Raw genomic sequence first — 22,283 nt, 5'->3', positions numbered from 1 at the left:
TGATCTCTACCTTCTTTCTGAAATCCCTGTGTTTACCCTCCTGCTCCCAAAGCAGGATTTCACACTCAGATCAAAATACTGAGTAGAGAAATTGCTCCTGGGTGCAAATCTGAGGGACCTTGGTTTCTAACAGGAAAGTTCAATCAAAGAGAGGGGCCTTTATCCACTGAGGTTTTAAGGTGCCTTAAGATTCCTGGCAACACAGTATAAAACTTCCAAAGAAAAAATAGCCAATGATATAATCCATATTTCACTTGGCAAGGTGAGTAACATGACCATTCTGCTATGAACTGTTATTCTTTTGTAGGATCTTAGACTTACAGTGGAGGAGAGAGGAGAGTGAACATGAGTTGATTTAAGATTACAGATAACTTCTCTACCCCTCTACCCAGACTTTCCATCTGTAATCTAGCTAGTAATAAGATAATAATAATAATAATATTAATAATAAAATAATAATAGAATTTGAGGTTTTACCATATTTCAGCACCTTCCATCATTATCTCATTAATTCATCCAAAAAACATGGTAGGCGAATGTTAGAGGAGGAACATCTCTCTCACACACCTGTTTTCCAGAGCGTTTCTGGCTTCTTGTTCCATTCTTTATTCCTCCTTACCAAGGTGGAACTATTGGTTTAGACGATGGGCAACAGTTATCGGTACACACTTTCCTATTTGGTGGATTTACTCTCTCAAACATCATTCTCTAGCTCCCTTCACCCTAGACCAGAGTGCAACAAGGATGAGAGTGGGTTTGTTCCCCAGACAGAGTCCTCTTGGGTGGGCTGATACAAGGCTCAGACTTCCTTGGAGAGTGTGAAGGGCAGGTCTGAGCAGGTCTGCTGGGCTATCACATATTACAAGTGCCTTACACTTTTGTCTGATTTCTCATTTTGCTCATAACTCAGGCTGTTATTTATTAGGCCTTGTTATAACTCAATAGTTAGTGCATTTGGGGAACCTTGAGGAATAGAAAAACACTGGGATTTAGAGAGTATGAATAAAACTTAGAGATTGAATTTTTTGCGGGAATCAAACTATGTTAAGTTAAATCTTGATGGTTGGCCATAAAGCTGGTTTTACACTCATCCATTTGGCCTTTTATGTTTATAGCCTGACTAGGAGAGTGAATGTCTCAGGCCATGCTTTATTTTATTTTGGTGGTGATTACAGCTTTGGGTAGCTGAGTTCACAGGTGGGTGTCTGTTTTCATATGCGCCTTGAGTAAGTGCACAAGGGAACTGAGCAAATACACAGAATTCAGGTGGTGGTGGTTGTGGAAGCCCTTTATGAGCACAGGGGCCTCAGCAAACATCATGACTAGGTTGTGCGACAGTAGACAAGTTTGTTTGAACAGTTGATTCTTTTAGTATTCTCAAAAATCACTGATATTTTTCACTCCGGGAGATCCCATAGAACAGATTTTAGGGGACTGCATTAGGAAATCAATTGGATAAGGAAGAGATCAAATACAAGTAAAAGGAAGAAAAGCACAACAAATCATGCTTGCTCCATATGTTTTAGGAAGGGAAGTGTTCAGTTTAAAGAGTAGGTTATATATTCTGTTCTGCCTTTCTGAAAAGAATAGGTGACCAGCATTGTAAAATGAAATTCTGCAGATAAAATTGTAGCAAAAGGAAATGCTAGTCAAGGTAGGGATTTTCAAGAACTAAGGAAAACCTTGAGAAGAACAAAGAAAAAGTATTAGTCCTAACTATTAGCCATAGGAACACAAAATAAAGAAAATCAGGAGTTTACTCGGGATAATTCTCCAGTTGAAAACAATGTGTGCAGACAGGAAGGTCGATTTCACAGGCTAAAGCTACATCATAGTAAGGGACAGCACAAGTAGCCGCTGTGATGTGAAAATAAAAACGGCTGCTTATGAGAGATTGTGGAGCCTGGGTCACTCTAATGCAGCACAAGGCTGCCAGAATATGGAGCTCAGAAGCAAAATGAAAATCAAGAAGGTTTAAATATGCTACTTGGGAGACATATGTTAAATAAGATTGTATGACTGGGGTTGTTAGCCGTTGAAAATTTCTAAAATCTTCTAAAAAGGGTTGAAATGTCTTGCACTTCCCTCTTAGAGAGGTGATATGTATGTATAGGGAGATTTTTACACCTCAGATGGAGAATTTAAGAGTGCCAAAATTAGTGTCTCAATGAGCAATTTCTCTTAGTAACACAGATAGATTGACATAGATATACTGACATCCTGCCAGCAGTTCCAGGAAGAGCCAAAAAGGAACAGTGGTATTGGGATAAAAGTATATGATAGTAGGAAATTTCACTCATGATAAATTGATAGACTTCTCCCCAAAGGCAATAACCATATCCCTTGTTGATCAGGGATTAATGGTTAAGCACATAGTTAAAGGAACAATCATTTTGGAAATGGTGAGGTGAAGGCTGGTCTTCATTGCTTTGCTCTCCTGAAGAATGATTCCTCCTAAAATTTACTGGCTTATTATCCCACTCCTTGCACCTCTCCAGAGAGTTGACCAAGGTACCCAGTTGGAGGAGAGAGCCATTAGTCCTGTGTCTTGACTGAGTGAAGTCCTGAGTGTAGGTTAGTTTTTCTTCCTTTTTCTGTGTGATGGGAGCAAGGTACAGGTCTGGGAGATTCTGTCTGCTCTGCAGGCTTGGGCTTTCCCTTGTGTGTGAATTTCCAAGTTCAGACTGGAGAAACAGTTAGCAGGCCAGTTTGGTTCTTCCACTGATCTAAATTCTTAACTTTAGTCTTTAGTAGTCATAAGGTAATATTTAAATATTTATTTGCCTACTTTTGTCTTTCTTATTGCCTTACTAAGCATATAGGAAAGGGTTAAGAGAAACGTGATTCATTAGTCTTCATTAGTAAATACCAATAGTAAATAGTAACATAAAAACCCATGAAAATAAACAGCACGTTGGTAAAAGCAAGTGTATAGTGAGATTAAGAATACTCTAATACTGTAATAAGGTGGTGTGATAACCACTCAACTCTAGTGTAAAGGTTGAGGAAAAAAGTATTAAAAATAGTTATAGCTACAACAATTTTTTAATGAATACACAACATAAAAAGATGTAAAGTGTCACATCAAAAACATAAAATGTGTGGGGGGAATAAAAGAGTAGTTTTTGTAGATGATTAAAATTAAGTTATTAGCTTAAAATAGACTGTTATATCTAAAGATGTTTCAAGTAAGCCTCGGGTAATGACGAAACAAAAATCTATGGTAGATACATACAAGATAAAGAGAAGAGAATCAAACTATACTACTAAAAAAATCATCAGTTTGCAAAAGAAGACAGAAAGAGAGAAGAAAGAAAAAAATAACTACAAAAGAACCAGAAAACAATAAAAAAGATGGCAATAATAAGCCCTTACATATCAATAATTACTTTAAAAGTAAATGGATTAAATTCTCCAATCAAAAGGCACAGGGTAGCTGAAAAAATAAAGACTTAACTTGGGTCTTGATAAAAAAAACAAGACCCAACTACATGCTGCCTGCAAGAGACTCATTTCAGCTTCAAGGACACGTATACGCTGAAAGTGAAAAAGTGGAAAAAAATATTCCACTCAAATGAAAACCAAAGGAGAGCAGAGGTAGCTATACTTATAATCAACAAAATACACTTATGTCAAAAACTAATAAGAGACAAAGAAGTTATTATATAATGATAAAGGAGTCAGTTCATAAAGAAAACATAAAAATCATATATATATATATATATATATATATATATATCGCACTTGACATTGGAACACCTAAATATATTAAACAAATACTAAAAGATCTGAAGAGAGTAATAGACAATAATACAATAATAGTAGGGGACTTAAATATCCCACTTTAAACAATGGGTAAATCATCCAGGTAGAAAATCAATATGGAAACAGCAGACTTGAACTGTATTTTGGATTGTATGGATCTTACAGACTATACAGAAGATTCTATCTAACAGCAGCAAAATATACATTCTTCTGAAGCACATATAGAACATTCTCTAGTATAGATCATATGTTAAGTCACAAAACAAGTCTCAGCAAATTTAAGAAGATTGAAATTATACTAAATATCTTTTCCAACTACAATGGTATAAAACTAGAAAACAGTAACACGAGGAAAGCTGGAAAATACACAAATATGTGAAAATTAAACAACATAATGCTGAAAAACAATGGGTCAAAGATGAACTCAAAAGGGGAATCAAATAATATCTTGAACCAAACAGAAATGGAAACACAACATACCAAAACTTATGGGATGCAGCAAAAGTAGTGCTAAGAGGGGTTTTATAGTAATAAATACCTATATTAAGAAAAAAGAAAGACATCAAATAAACAACCTAAATTTACACCTCAAGGAACTAGGAAAAGAAGAATAAACTATGCCAAAAGTTAGGAGAAAGTAGGAAATAACAAAGATCAAAGCAGATATCAAGGAAATAGAAATGAGAAAAACAATAGAAAAGATCAATGAAACTAAGAGCTGGTTTTTAAAAAGATAAACAGAACTGACAATACATTAGCTAGATTTAACCAAGAAAAAAAGAGAGAGGATTCAAATAAATAAAATTATAAACAGAAAAGGAGACATTACAACTGATACTACAGAAATACAGAGGATCATAAGAGACTACTATGAAAAATTATTCACCAACAAATTGGACAGCCTAGAAGAAATGGATAAATTCCTAGAAACATACAATCTATCAGGTCTAAATCATGAAGAAATAGAAAATTTGAACAGACCAGTAACAAGTAAAGAATCAGTAATCAAAAACTTCCCAATGAAGAAAAGCCCAGTACCAGATGGCTTCATGGATGAAATCTACAAAACATTTAAGGAAGAATTAATGCCAGTTCTTCTCAAGTTCTTCCAAAAACCTGAAGAGGAAGAAAGACTCTCAAACTTAGTTTATGAGGCCAGCATTACTCTGATACCAAAGCCAGGCAAGGATACTACAAGAACAGAAAACTACAACCCAATATCCCTGATGAAAATAGATGCAAAAATTCTCAACAAAATATTAGCAAACCGAATTTAACAGAACATTAAAAAAATGACACACCAGAGGCTGGCCCTGTGGCCAAGCAGTTAAGTTCTCGCTCTCCACTTTGGTGGCCCGGGGTTTCACTGGCTTGGATCCTGGGTGTGGACATGGCACTGCTCATCAGGTGAGCATCAGGTGGGATGAGGTGGCATCCCACATGTCACAGCTAGAATGACCCACAACTAAAATATACAACTATGTACTGGGGGGACGTTTAGGGAGAAAAAGAAAAAAAAAAAGAAGAAGATTGGCAACAGTTGTTAGCTCAGGTGCCAATCTTTAAAAAAATTAAAGAATCATACAGGATCAATTGGGATTTATTCTTTGGATGCAACAATAGATCAACATACTCAAATCAATAAATGTATACACCACATTAACAGAATGAAGCGCAAAAATCATTTGGTCATCTCAACAGACGGAGAAAAAGCATTTGACAATGTTCAATATCCTTTCATGATAAAAACTCTCAACAAATTGGGTATAGAAGGAACATACCTCAACATAACAAAGGCCATATATGACAGACCCACTGTTAACATCATACTCAGCAGTGAGAGGTTGAAAGCTTTTCCTCTAAAATCAGGAACAAGATGAGGATGCCCAATCTCATTACTCCTATTCAACAAAGTACTGGAAGTGCTAGCCAGAGCAATTACACAAGAAAAGGAAATAAAAGACATCCAAATCAGAAAGGAAGAAGTCAAACTGTCTGTGTTTGCTGATGACATGATTTTATATACAGAAAATCCTACAGACTCCACCAAATAACTATTAGACCTATTAAATGAATTCAGGATTCATAAACTTTCAGGATACAAAACTAACAACCACAAAAATTACCATAAAAAAGAAGGAAATCCTGCCATTTGCAACAACATGGATGGACTTTGAGGTGTTATGTTAAATGAAATAAATCAGACAGAGAAAGACAAATACTGTATGCTCTTACTTATACGTGGAATCTAAAAACATTGAACTTATAGAAACAGAATAGAATAGTGGTTTCTGGGGTCTGACGGGTGGGGGGAATGTGGAGATGTTAGTGAAACAGTATAAACTTTCAGTTACAAGATGAATATGTTCTGGGAAGCTAATGTATAACATGGTGATTATAGTTAACAATACACTTGAAACTTGTACACTTGAAAGCTGCTATGAGAATAGAGCTTTATTGTTCTCACTATAACAACAACAACAAAATGATAATCATGTGAAGTGAAGGATGTGCTAATTAATCTTATTGGGGTAAATGTGTCACAGTATTATGTGTATCAAATCATCACACCTTAAACTTACACAATGTTATGTATCAATTATATCTCAATAAAGCTGGAAAAATATTTTAAATGTAGAAAAGATGTAATTGAAAAACTGAATCAATATCACCAAGAATATTTACTATTTAGAAGAAAAATTAAAATCACATCTAATACCAGATGCCAATCATAACTGTAAACAGATGGTTAAAAATAAAAATGAATCTGGTGCCAGCCTGGTGGTGCAGTGGTTAAGTTCACACGTTCTGCTTTGGTGGCCCGGGGTTTGCTAGTTCAGATCCCGGGTGTGCACTTATGTACCGCTTGGCAAGCCATGCTTTGGCAGGCGTACCACATATAAAGTAGAGGAAGATGGGCACGGATGTTAGCTCAGGGCCAGTCTTCCTCAGCAAAAAGAGGAGGACTGGCGGTGGATGTTAGTTCAGGGCTAATCTTCCTCAAAAACAAAAGAATCTATATGAGAATAAAGAAAATGTAAGTGAATATTTACCTAATCTCTGGATATAAAGAGTTTTCTAAAAATAGCACCAATGAAAGAATCATGAAGAAACAGAAGGAGTAGATCTGACTATATTTAAATTTTAAAACCTACGTAAGTAAAAAAATGAACAAAATTAAGACAACAGACGGATGAAATATTTGTCTCAAACCAAGAAAATAAAAGATTAATAGTCTAAATATATGAAGAATTCCTATAAATTGATAGTAAATGTATTAAAACCTCAATAGAAAAATGGACAAAAATATGAAGAATCTAAAACGGAGGAAATTAAGATGGTAGATAAGTATAGTCAATCCTCATTATTTACAGATTCCACATTTGCAAATTTGCCTACTTGCTAAAATCTATTTGTATTCCCAAAATCAATACTCACGGCCCTTTCATGATACAGTGGTAAATAATTTGAGCTGCCTGATGCTCACTTTTTGTTTCAACTCTTATACTGTAAACAAGTGTCATTTTTGCAGGTCTATTTAGTGACACACTTATTACATTTTTGTGGTTTTTCTTGGTGATTTCACTGCTTCAAAGGGCCCCCATGCTTAGGGCTGAGGTGCTAACTAATGTTCTGAAATGCAAGGAGTCCATGATGTGTCTTACAGAGAAAATACTGTGTGAGATAAGCATCCTTGACACCTGAGTTATAGTGCTGTTGGCTGTGAGTTCAACATCCATAAATCAACCATATATATTAAATAACGTGTCTTTAAACAGAGACATACATACGACAAGATTGTGTGCTGATGGGTTGATAAAAATATTGTGACCAGAAGCTTGCCAGGATCCAGCCCTGTCTGTCCTGGCAGCAGCGGTTCAGATTCACTAACTCATAGAGGCTTTATAGAACATAATCACCCTGGGTAAGGAGAATCAATTGTATATCCAAATGCTCAGATTTGCTAGCTATAAAATATGCATACAACAGTATTGGGATTCTACCTTTAGCCTTTAAATGAAAGTGAATAATAATGATTATGCTCAAAATGCTGTGATATAGACATTTTCCAGTAGTGTTGGTGTTATTTTAAAATATGCTCACAATACCATGATATAGACATTTTCCTGTAGTGTTGGTGTTATTTCCAACCTTTCTGGAAAGCAATTTGACAGTATACATTAAAAGCATTTGCAATATTTCTATCCTTTGACATAGTAACTCTATTTCTAGGAATCTATTCTGATGAAATAATCAGAATGATGCTATCAAAGATAGGAAACTATTCGTGGTTTAATGTTAAGTATTTAAAAATGCCAGATACAAAACTGTAAACTATCCAATTACTTAAAATAAATTATAAATATGTAACACAGAATGCAGAGTAAAAAGAAGTACACCAATATGTTAACAGTAGAATATTTTTTCTTTTTAAAAACTGTTCTTGGGGCTGGCCCTGTGGCTGAGTGGTTAAGTTCACAAGCCCTGCCTCGGTGGCCTGGAGTTCGCCAGTTTGGATCCTGGGTGCAGACCTACGCACTGCTCATCAAGCCATGCTGTGGTGGCATCCCACGTAGAAGAACTAGAATGACTTGCAACTAGGATATACAACTATGTACTGGGGCTTTGGGGAGAAAGGGGGGAAAAAAAGAGGAAAATTGGCAACAGATGTTAGCTCAGGGCCAATCTTCCTTACAAAAAAGTAAAGAAAAGAAAAGAAAAGAAACCTGTTCTTGATTATTCCTTTACATTATCATTCTCCAATTTAATGCCCTCCCCAGAGATACACACACACACACACACACACACACACACGTTATATCTATACATACAAGATACGTATGTGTGTATAGTTTGTTAACAAATGTTCTTGCAAAATATATGTAGGGCATATATATAAAATTTATGTACTCTGCTCTTAACTTATTCTGTTTTTTTTTTAAGATTATGATAGTTTACAACCTTGTGAAATTTCAGTTGTACATTATTGTTAGTCATGTTGTGGGTACACCACTTCACCCTTTGTGCCCTCCCCCCACCCCATCCCCCTTTCCCCTGGTAACCACCGATCAGTTCTCTTTGTCTATATGTTAACTACCACATATGAGTGGAGTCATACAGAGTTTATCTTTCTCTGTCTGGCTTATTTTGCTTAACGTAACACCCTCAAGGTCCATCCATGTTGTTGTGAATGGGATGATTTTGTCCTTTTTTTATGGCTGAGTAGTATTCCATTGTGTATATATACCATATCTTCTTTATCCAATCATCAGTTGCTCGGCACTTAGGTTGGTTCCACGTCTTGACTATTGTGAATAATGCTGCGATGAACATAGGGGTGCATGGGGCTCTTGGAATTGCTGATTTCAGGTTCTTAGGATAGATACCCAGTAGTGGGATGTCTGGGTCATAAGGTATTTCTATTTTTAACTTTTTGAGAAATCTCCATACTGTTTTCCATAGTGGCTGCACCAGTTTGCATTCCCACCAATAGTGTATGAGGGTTCCTTTTTCTCCACAACCTCTCCAATATTTGTCACTCTTGGTTTTGGATATTTTTGCCATTCTAACGGGTGTAAGGTGATTAACTTATTCTGTTTTTTACCTAGTTTTCACTAGTATTTTGGTTTTGATCTAGCTTCAGTGCTAGAGTACATCTGATTATTTCTGTTGACTACTGAGTTACACTCCTGGTATATAATTATCATCATATTTCTCTACTCACTTTCCCAATAACGGATAACCATGTTGCCTCCAACCTTCTGCCCCATAAGTAATGCTGAAATGAGCCTTCTCATACATATCTTCCTATCTGTCAAATCATGAATCACAGCTTATGCGTATACTTAATTTGACTCAGTAATGACATACTGCCCTTCAGAATAACAGTGGTTCATTCAAATTGTGGGATTATGGCTATTTGAGTTTTCCTCAATTTTCATGCATTATCTTTATAAAAATGAAATTAGTTTGCTTTTTAAAGTATTAGAAAGGAGCAGCTCTGAATAGGCCCCATGTCTCCCTGTGTCCTTGACTTTGCTAGCTGAGTTTCTTCGACCTTTCATGTACCCCTCCTGTGATTGACAGAATAATGTCTCCCAAGTCCTTTTCCCGGGAACTTACGACTGTTTTACCTTACACGGCAAAGGGACTTTGCAGCTGTGATTAAGTTACGGACCTTGAGATGGGGAGATCATCCCGGATTATCTACTTGGGTCCAAACTAATCACATGAGACCTTAAATGTGGATTATTTAGGTAGTCACAGGGGTCCTTATAAGAGGGACTGAGGAGAGTAAGAGTCAGAGGACAAGGCCACGTGGTGACAGAAGAGGACTGGAGGGATGCACTTCGAGCTAGAGGAAGGGACTACAAGCCAAGGATTACAGTGGCCTCTGGAAGCCAGCATCTCCATATTGACTCTCCTTCAATAAAATGCCTCTGGCCAAAGAGGGCCTGGACTTTTTGCAGTGTTTCTTTATTCCTGTGTTTTAAGACTCTGCTGCCTGCTAATTAACAAGCATCTAATTCACACTAAATATGATGCCTTAGAGATGTGGGAAACATGTATAAGACTGATCATTTCTTTCCAGAACTTTATAAGGTATAATAAACATGCCAATAATGTAAATGATGAATAGTTACATCTTCCATGCTGATGGCTATCAACTTCCAGGTCGTAAGACACACAAACGACATCACTTGTACAGTGTGCTGTGAATCACTGCTCCTAATAATCGTTAAGGCACTGGAGTTTGTAAATGATTTAATTTTAAAAACAAAAGATTCAAGCTTATCTCCATAATAAGTCGTCTTCTTATCTCTCATTCATCTACATTCCACTATGCTTTCTTGGATAATAAGGTGAGGGATGGCCTTATACTCAGTGCATGTACATGACCTTGAATTGTACATGACCTTGTTTGCCAGTTGGTGAGGTTGTAAAGGAAGATGAAGACATAACATAGATTAAAGAAATCAATTGGATTGGGGAATATGGAGCTTAAGGAAAAGAACGAGTCAGTGGTAATTCCAAGATTTTGAAAGCTAGGGCGGTTGTTTAGGGGAGCTTTTTAGCAGTGGAGAGCGTGTGTGTGTCTAATGAATTATTTGTAATACATATTTGAGGTAAAGGAAAGTCCTATAGACATTTGCTGATGTGGAATAGAAGATTGCAAGAGCACAAAAAAATAAGCAGGGAGATCTGGGGATCTGGGAGTCAAGAGAACCACTGGGTATTGTATGAGAAAAAAAGTAGTGGTGTGTTTTTAATTGTAGGAGAAAAAAAGTGCTGAGGACTGAGGCTTTGGGAATCTGGAATATGCCAGCTGTCATTCAGTGGAAGAAGGCAGAGGGCCAGAAGAGTCAATTTGGGACATTGTGGGACAGGAATCACATTATACATTAGCACGGAAATCAAAGGAAGAGGGTATTTCTGGAGGAGTAGTCAATAGTGTAACTCCTGTTAGAAGTATTCTTTGAGTATCAAGATCAAGACTTGGCTTGATTGTGTTCAGGCTGTTGCAGAGAGTAACTTCAGGGGACGTTCAGGGTATTTCCGTCTGTGTTGTGAATGTTTTCCTCTGGGGTTGTGCAGTGCACAGCCTGTGCAGCCACTGGTCAGGAGACAGAAGTCACATGACTGAAGGGATATAGATAGGAATGCACATCCAGAGGGGACGCGGAGAAGGAAAGAGAGTTAACCTTGATACCACACAGAAGGGGAGAGCCACAGAGTTGGGAAAAGGGCCCAGAATAGTTTTTTTTTCTCTCTCTCTTGCTCTTTTCCGTTTCCTTGATTTGGATCACCTCTTCTCTGACTGGCACGCTGTCATGTGTTGTTCTCGACCAGGCAAAACTTCTGTCTCTCTGAAGCTTTCTCCCATCACTGCAAACAGAACTAGTATCTTCCCTTTTGTAATTCTATCCCATTTGCCGTAAATCTTGTCAACAACTGCAACAACATTGTGTTAAAATTGTTTTCATGTCTGCTCTCCCAGTAAACTCTGGTCTTCTCCTTGGGCGCTAGGCCTTAGTCCAAGTAGGAGGTAAAAAGATGGCCTGAGAAATGGGCTGGTTGACTCTTTGTAGGTGTATGTGCCTAGGCTGTGAACTGCCCCACAAGCTCTAATTCAGACAGTGAAATTGGCATCTGAGGCCCCTCCTCTATAGAGTGCTTCTCACATTATACTGAGGATCTTGCCAAATGAAGATTCTGATTCCATAGGTCCGAGGCAGCATGCTGAGATTCCGTATTGTGAGCATGTGCTTAGGTGATGTGAGTGCTGTTGGTCTGAGAACTACACTGAGTACAAGGCTCCGGGCGAGACTGAGCAGCTCTAGCGCGGTGGCCCTGTACTGAAGCCAAGTACCTGAATCTGGCTTACATCCATTGCAGAGGAACAGGAGATCTGACCACAGGATATGGGAGCAAGAAGACCCTCTTTTACTATTGGCTTGTTGATTAATATTTGATGTCTCATTATTTAAAAATCTTTCTTTTTTTTTAAGATTGGCCCTAAACTTACATCTGTTGCTGATCTTCTTCTTTTTTTCTTTTCTTCTCCTCAAAGCTCCGCAGTACATAGTTGTATATTCTAGTTGTAGGTCCTTCTAGTTGAGCTTTGTGGGACACCGCCTCAGCATGGCTTGTTGAGCCATACTAGGTCGATGCCCAGGATCTGAATGGTGAAACCCAGGGCTGCTGAAGTGGAGCCTGCAAACTTAACGCCTCAGCCACAGGGCCAGCCCCTAAAAATCTTTTTTGGGTTAAGACGTGACAAATCCAATAACTCCATATTAGGATATCAGTACTTCTAGAATGGTCAACATGGTGGGTATCATAGGCATTAGAAACTAATCATCGAGCTGTTTACGAAATTCAATAGTAGAGATTATGGCCATGAGAAAATAGTAGATAAGCTCCTCCAATTAACAGAAATTTTTCTGGAAGTCTCATATTCTGCTGGTGGAAGTGTAAATTGGAATAACCACTTTGGAGCCTGTTCAACAGTATTTACTAAGATGAACATAAGTATACCTAAAGACCAAAAATTTTGAAAATATATTAATATATTTTAATACACATATTTAATATTTATAAACATGTATATATTTAAAACTAAATGTTCACTAAAATACATGAATTAGAGTGTCTATAGGGGTGTTATTCATAGTAGCCCCAAACTGGAAGCTATTCAAATGTCCATCTGGGTGAATAAATTGTGGCGTATTCACACAATGAGATGTGTGTTTACAACAACGAAAATAAATGATCTGCAATCATGCAACAATATGAACGAATATCGCTAACGACATCTTGAACTCAAGAAGCCAGATGCAAAAGAATGTCCGCTATATGATTCCACTTATACAGAGTACAAAAGAGGCAATCTATGCTGCTAGAGGCCGGAATATTGTTTATCATTGGTGAGTGGTGTTTTCTGGAAGAAAGTACAAAGGGAGCTTCTGGGGTGTTGGTAATAGAATTCTGCTTCACAATCTAAGTGCTAGTTATATGAGAATGTTTGGTTTGGGAAAATTCATTGAGCCAACTGTGCAATTTTCCATAACTGTGTTATACTATGATAAAAGATTAAAGAATACAAACAAATATAAAGAGTTTCAGGGTGGGACCTTGGATTGCTGTGGGAGATGGGATTATGAAAGGAAGGAAGTAGTTGCGGGAAATGTCCAAGATAAATTTTACTCTCTTTTGGGCCAATCGTGTATATAGCAAAGTCTATTTTATGGGGGTGATTTTGTGGGCATAGAAGTCTACCTTATAAGACCTTTCTTCCCTGGCATGATTCTAATATAATATTCAAGATTTCAAATATTTATTTCTATCCTGGTTTTTGTTTTTACAAAGGATTCGAGGCAACTTAAACAAGTGTCGGTCAATTAAATGGTGACCAGGTCCCATGAGAAAAGTCAAGTGAAATAATTTAGAATAAAATATCAATAAAAATTACTTTTGATGATGTTCTAATAATTAGGAAAGCCATCTGAACTACCCAATATCCCAAATAATTATCAACTTTACTTTCCTAAGCACTATTTTCTGTTCTTGAGTCTTACGAACTAGCTGTGCATAACCTTGAACAAGTCTTAAGATCTTTCTGGATAATTCCAACCGCAAGAGTAACTTGATTACCTTGACTTTTTGTTATAGTTAGAGCACTTGGTCCTGAGATTATCTCAGTTTTTTCCTGATTATTTATTTTCTGATTCCCTCTGTCTCTAATGTTTAGTTCTATAACTCTCTGTTTTTTGTTCATTGCTATATTTCTAGTGCTAGAACAGCACATGGCACGTGGTGGAAAAATAATTAATTTAATGAGTAAAAAAGCTGGCTAGATTACTAGGCTCTTTCTAGCTGTTGCTTTCTGGAACTCTAACATTGCACAGTGATTTTGCAGGTCCAGAAGGGACTCATGAGTTAACAAAATTCCGATTCCAGAATCAGAATAAATGTAAAGTGTAGAAGAGTAGTTCTCAAAGCATAGTCCAGAAACATCTGCGGCTTCCAACAACTCTTTCGGGAGTCCACGAGGTCAGAACTATTATTATAATAATACAAAGACATTATTTTGTAGTTATGACTCTCATCATCTCATGAGTATACAGTAGAGTTTTCCAGAGACTACCTGATATGTGATATTGCAACAGACTGAATGTAGAAGCAGATATTAGAATCCTGCTGTCTTCTATTATGCTGGATATTAAACAGATTCACAAAAATGTAAACCAATGCCACTCCTTGCTATTTTTTGTTTAGGAGAATAGCTATTTTTTTCATAAATATACAGTTTTATTAGCATTTAATGGGTTTAGTATTGTTATTTTTAATGAATTAATAAATATTAAGATATTATCATTTCTAATGCTAAACATTTATTGATATAACCCACATAAACCAAAGCTCTTTGTGGGTCTTCAATAATTTCTAAGAGTGAAAGTTAGGCTGAGATGAAAAGTTTGAGGACCACTGACACAGGGAGCCGTTCACAGGAAGGTTGGATGGCCAGGATAGGCTGGAAAACTCAGAATAACTCTTTTTGACTTACTCTTTCCTCCTTCAGGCTGTGACTCTGCTCTGTAGTCTGCCCCATTAATGATGCATCCTACTCAATTCTGCTTTCTAGAAATTTCCATCACTGTAGTTCCCTTCCTGTATGTCAGTTGCTGAGATAGCAACGGTGGACAGGAAATTATTCCATTTCTGTTTAGCAAAAGTCCACAGAACATATGTATCAAATGTCATGGTTTATTTGGCTAGGAGAGTTTCTCTTGCCTGGCTTTTATAATGCTCTCCATTTTCTAGGGCTGAAGTTGTATCTTCTCTGGAGAGTTGAGTCTGACAGGCTAGTTGCTTTTTATCTAGTGCAATTTCAGCATATTTCAGAGGTGCCAAGGCAGCATTTTTTCATCTGTCCACACCATTCCTACCCTGAGCAAAAAGCCCCAGGAAAGGATAAACATAGTTGGCGGAACAGCTGCTCCCAATGATCTTAGTGTGACATGGTGCCTGCTGTCCACTTCAGAGCCATGGTCCCCGAGGAGGTGCTGGCTCTGTTCAGATGTGTGCAAGGTTGGAGGAGGACCAGGCTTTTAAAAAAAGAAAGCCATCCCCAATTCCTCCTGTTTCTTTTCCCACTATTCTTATTCACCCTGTATATTATGTTTCACTATTAAGATGCACATATGTTCTAAGAATTTTTTAAGGAGATTTGGATGCTACCACTAAAATTGCTTTGTGATCCTGGATTTATGAGTAACACTGAAAAATGAAAGGATGCCCCCACAGGATCTCACTCTGTTGGTGTTCATTGAATGAGGCCAGTTTTAGGCCAAGTTCATGTTGCATCTTTGATGACAGGTTTACCTTTGTACAACCCGTTCCCTCGTAACATTTCATTTGATTTTCAAGACAACCCTATGCAGTCATTTAAGAATCATACTTTCTTTTCCCCAGTGCTACAGCTCAGTGCCATAGAAACAGAGTGAGGTCTAGAGGTTAGGAACCTTGAGTTCAACCCCATGTCAGTTATGTGCGAACAGCATGATGTTGGACAAGTCACTTAACCTTTGTGAGTCTCCTTTTATTTTCTCAGTAGCAAACTTGGGACAATAATATCTATTTCATAGAATAATTTTAAATTGCATTAAATATATTTGAAATAATGTCTCAACACTAAAAGATTTATGGGTTTAAAATTTTTTTTAAGTCATATTACTGTCATTGGTGAGTTTTGATTTAGCCATTGCTATTACTATAACTCTATATGATAAATTTCATTTTTATTTTAAGGACACTTGCTTTCAACTCTTCTAGGTCTGCCTGCTCTTGGAGTGAAAATTAGCAAGTATCACGACTCCTCCCTAAAGCTCAAGTGGACTCAGACGCTCTAAAATGAAGTTTCTAATGTTCAAAATTCCTTTAAGAAGTTGGACAGTAGAAAAACTCCACTTTTTTGTGTGTTTCATGACTTACTGAGGGAAGACACGAGAGAGAGGAGACAAGCTTCTTACTCTGTGGAGCAGAGTATGTCAGTTTGCATCCTTCCCATTTGGCTGCTCTTTTTCCAAACAGCTCCACACACTAGCAAGTTGGCTTTTGTGTCTTAAATATAACTTTAGCAATTCTGTTCACTGAGAAACACGAGAGCATAACAGTTAAAGACGTGGGTTTTGGAATCTGATGTACCTGAGTTTGAGTTACAGTTTGGTCCTTTACCAGCTATATGACCTTGGGTGGGGTGTGTCATCTAAATATATTAGGTTCCTCCTGCTGCTGTAACAAATATCACAAATTTAGTGGCTTAAAACAACACAGATTTATTATCTCACAGTTCTGCAAGTACGAACTGGTTTCTCTGGCCCAGCTGGTTTCTCTGTTCCAGGTGTGAGAAGGCTAAAATCAAAGTGCTGGCTGGCTGGACTCTTATTGGCCTGTTCTGGAAAGAATCAGCTTCCACGCTCATTCAGGTCACTGGCAGAATCCTGTTCTTTGTAGTTGTAGGACTGAGGTCCTGTGTCCTTGCTGGATGTCAGGTGGGGATGCCCGCAACTCCTAGAGGCCTCTCTCTGGTCCTCGCACATGAGCCCCCAGACCTCAAAGCCAGCAATGGTGCATCAAATCCTTCGCATGCTTGGAATCCCTTTGACTTCTTCTTCTGCCACAATTTTTCTGCTTTTAACCAAAGAAGTTGTCTGCTTTTAAGGACTCAGATGGTTAGATTGGGCCCACCTGGTTAGTCTAGGATAATCTTTCTATCTTAAGGTCTATAACTTTAATTATATGTACAAAGTAAATGTAATTACAAAGTACCTTGCCATGTAACATAACATAATTACAAGTTCCAGGAATTAGGATGTGTGGACATCTTTGGGGTCTGCTGTCCTGTCTGCCACACTAAGTTTGACTTTTTGTATAAAATCTTGATATTCATGCCTTTCCTACAGGGCGATTGTGAGCATTAGGTAAAAGAAGAGCTCTAAAGTGCCATGTGCTAATAAACCTTGTTGGCTTTCTAAAAGCTACCGTATCACATTTAAATCTTGATCATAATATCCTCTATAATCTAGCACTGTATGTTGATTCTACTTGACTCCTCTCTCCAGTATGCCACACTAGTCTCTTCTTTTTTTTTTCTCCCCAAAGTCCTGGTAGTAGTTGTGTATCCTAGTTGTAGGTTATTCTAGTTCTTCTATGTGGGACGCCGCCACAGCATGGCTTGATGAGCAGTGTGTAAATCTGCACCCAGGATCTGAACCGGTGAACCCCAGGCTGCTGAAGTAGAGCACGTGAACTTAACCACTTGGCCAGGGGTCTTTTCTGATCTTGTGAGGCAGGTGTCCTCTTAGCATCGTGTGGTAATTCTCTTTCCTTTAACTTCACTCATGTCTCGTCTGTGTGGAATGCCCTCTCCCTCTTTTCTACCTTTTTATTCTAAAACCTTCAGCTGACCCTCATCTTTTTTTTTTGAATCCAGAATGATTATACCAAATCATGCTGCTCTTTTCTGCCCAATGCCTACAGTGCTTCTGTTCTGGATCATACCATTCTATTTCAGATTGGGAAGAGTTTTTTCCCCCCTCTCCCTTAATTCTAGTGTGTCTGACTTGCTCTTGAGCACCCACCACAATGCCATATTTCTGACTTGTCATTGGTGTTTGGAGTGATGACTTCAGATAGTACAAGGATACAACATTAGTCAACAAAAATTCCCATAGTGAGAAAGTGATTCCCTGTTCTGTTCTCTTTCAATTCTTCTGAATGCATAAAAGATTAAGTCTTAATTTGGTCTTTAACACTTCTCTAATGCTTGTTTTCTCTTTAAGACAAAGAAAAAGAGCTTTCTGGAGGCATTAACAGTTAGCTATGTGTAATAAGTATTTTGTTTACATCATATATTTATATATTAATAAACTTTATATATATTAACATACATATACAATTAATTATATATATAACCAATTATAATTATATAATATATAACACAAATGTAACGCATTATATAATCAGCCCTCATAGTCTAGGATTAAGATTTGGTGCTCTCACCACCACTTCCCAGGTTTGTTTCCCAAAACCACACCACCTGTCTTGTCGGTTGTCATGCTGTGGTGGTTGTATGTTGCTGTGATGTTGAAAGCTATGCCACTGGTATTTCAAATACCAGCAGGGTCACCCATGGTGGACAGGTTTCAGCAGAGCTTCCAGACTAAGACAGTCTAGGAAGAAGAAACTGGCCACCCATTTTCAAAAAAATTGGCCATGAAAGCCCTGTAATATCAGTGGAGAATTGTCTGAGATTGCATCAGAAGGTGAGAGAATTGCACAAAAACACTGGGCAGCATTCCCCTCTGTTCTACACAGGGTCGCTAGGAGTTGGAATTGGCTAGATAGCACTAACAATAAAAAATATATTACATATTTTATATGTTATATTTAGATCTCTCTCTCTCTATATGTGTGTATATAAACATACATATGTATATATATTTATATACATACACACATATCACCTGAAGAATATCGACTGTTGAAAAATTCCTGGAATTGGTAAATGAACGACTGATCAAAGTTGAGCTCACTGACTATTGTAGAAAGCAGGATCTGAATTCTGTCATTTATATGCTTGTGTCCTTAGGCCAGAGACCAGACTTATCTGAGTTTTGGTTTCCTCATCTGTCAAATGATACTATTATTACCTGTTTCATAGGGCACTTGTGAAGATGGAATGAGACAAATTATGTAAGGCACTTGGCACAGTGGCCAGTACACAGTGACTTCTCAACACTAGCTATTATACCTCTTACTGACTGGTAAGACATATAATTCTTTCTGAGGCCAATCTTCACATAGCATTCATTACAGGTCAAATTGTCCTTGAGAGGAGAGTATTCAAATGTATCTCTAATTTCCCAAACATGCATTTTCATGCATCTTCTTTCTCTTCCCATCTAATAATTAAAAGTAAGGATGATACTGCTGAAAATAGCCTGGTAACCCTCCTTTTTTATATGAATTCTTCTCCATAATCTCAGTATAGGGTATAGCATTTTTCCTTGAGATTTTACAAGCCTGTATTAAAAAGTTTGCATAATAAATATCTTCTTGGATCTGAAAATTCCTTCTCAGATGCTTTCTTAAAACAAACGAAACTCAACATGAAAGCCCTTGTAGTGGAAGAGAGAGCCCTATCTGGCTATTAGAGGTCATAGCCCCCAACCGGGTCTGTCTGATGACTCAGTGCTTTAACTCCTGAGAGCAGAGATGAATGTGAGGCGGCCCCTGGGGAGGGAAGAAAGCACGCCTGTGCAGTGTATTGTAGTTCCTGCTTTTGATAACATCTAACTTATAGAAATGTCTTGTTCCTGAATGCCATCACGTAACTTATGTAAGTGATTTCTGGAGAAAATAATTTATCTTTTACAATTCAAAGGAAAGAAAGAAATTATTGCCTTCACATTTCATTCTGATAGCTGGTCTATTGGATTCAGGAAGGACTGAACTCTGATCAGAGGTGGCATACTTGACCTTGGGTACCATACTTGCTACTCAAGGTCCTTCCCCCAAACCAAAAAAATCCCAAATGAAACAAAACAAAAAAACAAAAAGGCAAGAAAAAGTCTTTTTAAATAGTCTTTGAATTTCCATAATTAGAAATCCAAGAATATTTAGTAAAACTATTGTTTCCCATTAAAATGTAGTAGAAAGAACTCATATTTTGGCATCAGGTTTATCTGGATTAGAATCCCAGCACTACCAGTAGGTCGAGTAGTCTCTTAATCTCTTGGAGCTCAGCTTCTTAAACTGCAAAAAGAATTAATGGTGTGTGCATTGCAGTACCTACCTACGCTGTGCTAAGCATTAAATGAGGTGCTGTGAGTAGAGTACCTGGCTCAGTATGCCTAGGGCAGATGAGGCCCTCAGTAATTAACAGTTACTTCTACTGCTCTCCTGGAGGGGGTTGGCTTAGTTACTATTACATTTTGTATATGAGTACGTCAGATCCATGGTGATGGTTAAAGGGAGTTCTCTAAAGCCATAAAAATAAAGGTTTTGTTAGAGAATGAAAGGAGAATCTCTAACACAAAAGATGCTCCTTAAGGGAAAGTTTAAAGATGGACTGTATTGGTCACAGGTAGAGAGCCTAACATACAGTTTGTCTGTCTCCAAATTTTATTTGATGTAGCCTGGGGTGGAGTCGCAGAAAAAGTCCCAGGCCAGGGAACTTCCAGCCACTAGAATTATCTGCATCTGAAGAAAAATGCGAAAAGGAGGAGGGAGAGACTAGCAGAGGAGGAGGATCAGGGAGGCTCGTTTTTCTTGCTGATGAGGCATCTTTGTAAATCAACTCAGTAGTTCTTTTTCTCCTAGATTTAAAATGTCAATATATTAATAGTGTTAGCAAAGGGCAGATTAAATCAATGTTGGCAGAAGTATCAGTCTAAAGGGAGGTAAGTCTTCAGTTGTAAATATTCTATCCAGGTAAAGAAAAAAAGATGGATATTTGAACTATCTCAATAGCTTCTGTAATTTTTAAGATAATCGTTCAACATTCAGGCAAGGACTGTGTTTGCACCTACTGATGATTTTCTAATAATTAAATCATTCCTACTGGGAATTTCCATAATTTTCCATTGAAGAATGGTTACTTACAAATTAATAATATATTTTATATATAAACTCCTGAATAATATAATAATATATAAATAATATATATAAAATATATACATAGCAAGGGGCTGGCCTGGTGGTGTAGTGGTTGAGTTTGCCCACTCTACTTCGGTGGCCTGGGGTTTGCAGGTTCAGATCCTGGGCACAGACCTATATACCACTCATCAAACCATGCTGTGGCGGTGTCCCATATACAAAGTAGAGGGAGATTGGCACAGATGTTAGCTCAGGGACCATCTTCCTCAAGCAAAAAGAGGAAGATTGGCAACAGATGTTAGCTCAGGGCCAGTCTTCCTCACACACAGACACACACACACACACACACACACCCACACACACATGCACACAAAATAACTAACTAAAATATACATGTATAAATATAAAATTAAGAAGCAGATATGTAATTTACATTCAAGTGAGGTCTTATATATAAATCTTTTCTAAGAAGATACTATGGAAACTTAGGTGATAAATTATTTCTAGTTTTGATCAAAGTATATTTCCCAAAGGAATAGAGTGGTCTTTGGAGATCAGAATAATGATGCAATTGAAAAACAGAAATCCCCAATATCCTTTACTTGCTATTGTCTTTTCGCCAAATGTATTTAGTGCCATGGGCTTCCCAGAATGTGCCTAGTCGAATCTTTCAGATCATTGTTAAATATGATGCTGTCCCCATCCCAAAGTTGCTTCTAAAGGAGAAGACTCTGAAACACTGCTTCCAAATTTCAACTGACTAAACATATAAAAGTTTTGAGGTGCTACTTGACATGCCCACAGTATCAATTTTAAAGTGAGATATCCGTTCAAAGTATTATCCATTCTTATTTTGGAGGGTAACACCCATAGTCTGATGGCACACACATGGCACACCTCCATCATAGCCCTCACCTTAGTCTACAGAAATTTTGAAGGAGCCTGGAGGTGCAGGCTCCTTATCTTTTATCTACCTAGTCCAAACTTATAACACAGAAAAGACATGTAGTCAAGGCCCCATGAATGTTTGGGAGATGTTGCATAAGAAGTTCCTGTGGGACACCCAAGAGGAGTTATCCAGTAGGCAGTAGGATATATGGGTTGGAGCCCAAGAGAAGAACTTATTTTGAAATCATCAGCTAAAAATTTATATCTGAAGACATGTGTGCGCCTGAAGTTACCAAATGAGTATTGTTGGGGTGGGAAAAATCAAAGGAAAAGATGGAATTCTGAGAGACATGAAAATATAAGAATTAGGCAAAATAAGCTAGTTCTGCAAAGCTGACCCAGTGGACAAGCCAAAGAGGAAGGGAGGAAATGGAGAGAATGCAGTGTCCTGAAAATCATAGGAAGAG

Source organism: Equus przewalskii, chromosome 19, assembly GCF_037783145.1.
Source record: "Equus przewalskii isolate Varuska chromosome 19, EquPr2, whole genome shotgun sequence".
NCBI classification, from domain to species: domain Eukaryota; kingdom Metazoa; phylum Chordata; class Mammalia; order Perissodactyla; family Equidae; genus Equus; species Equus przewalskii.
The sequence above is the reverse complement of the archived record's forward strand: the minus strand, read 5'-3'. Positions refer to the sequence as shown.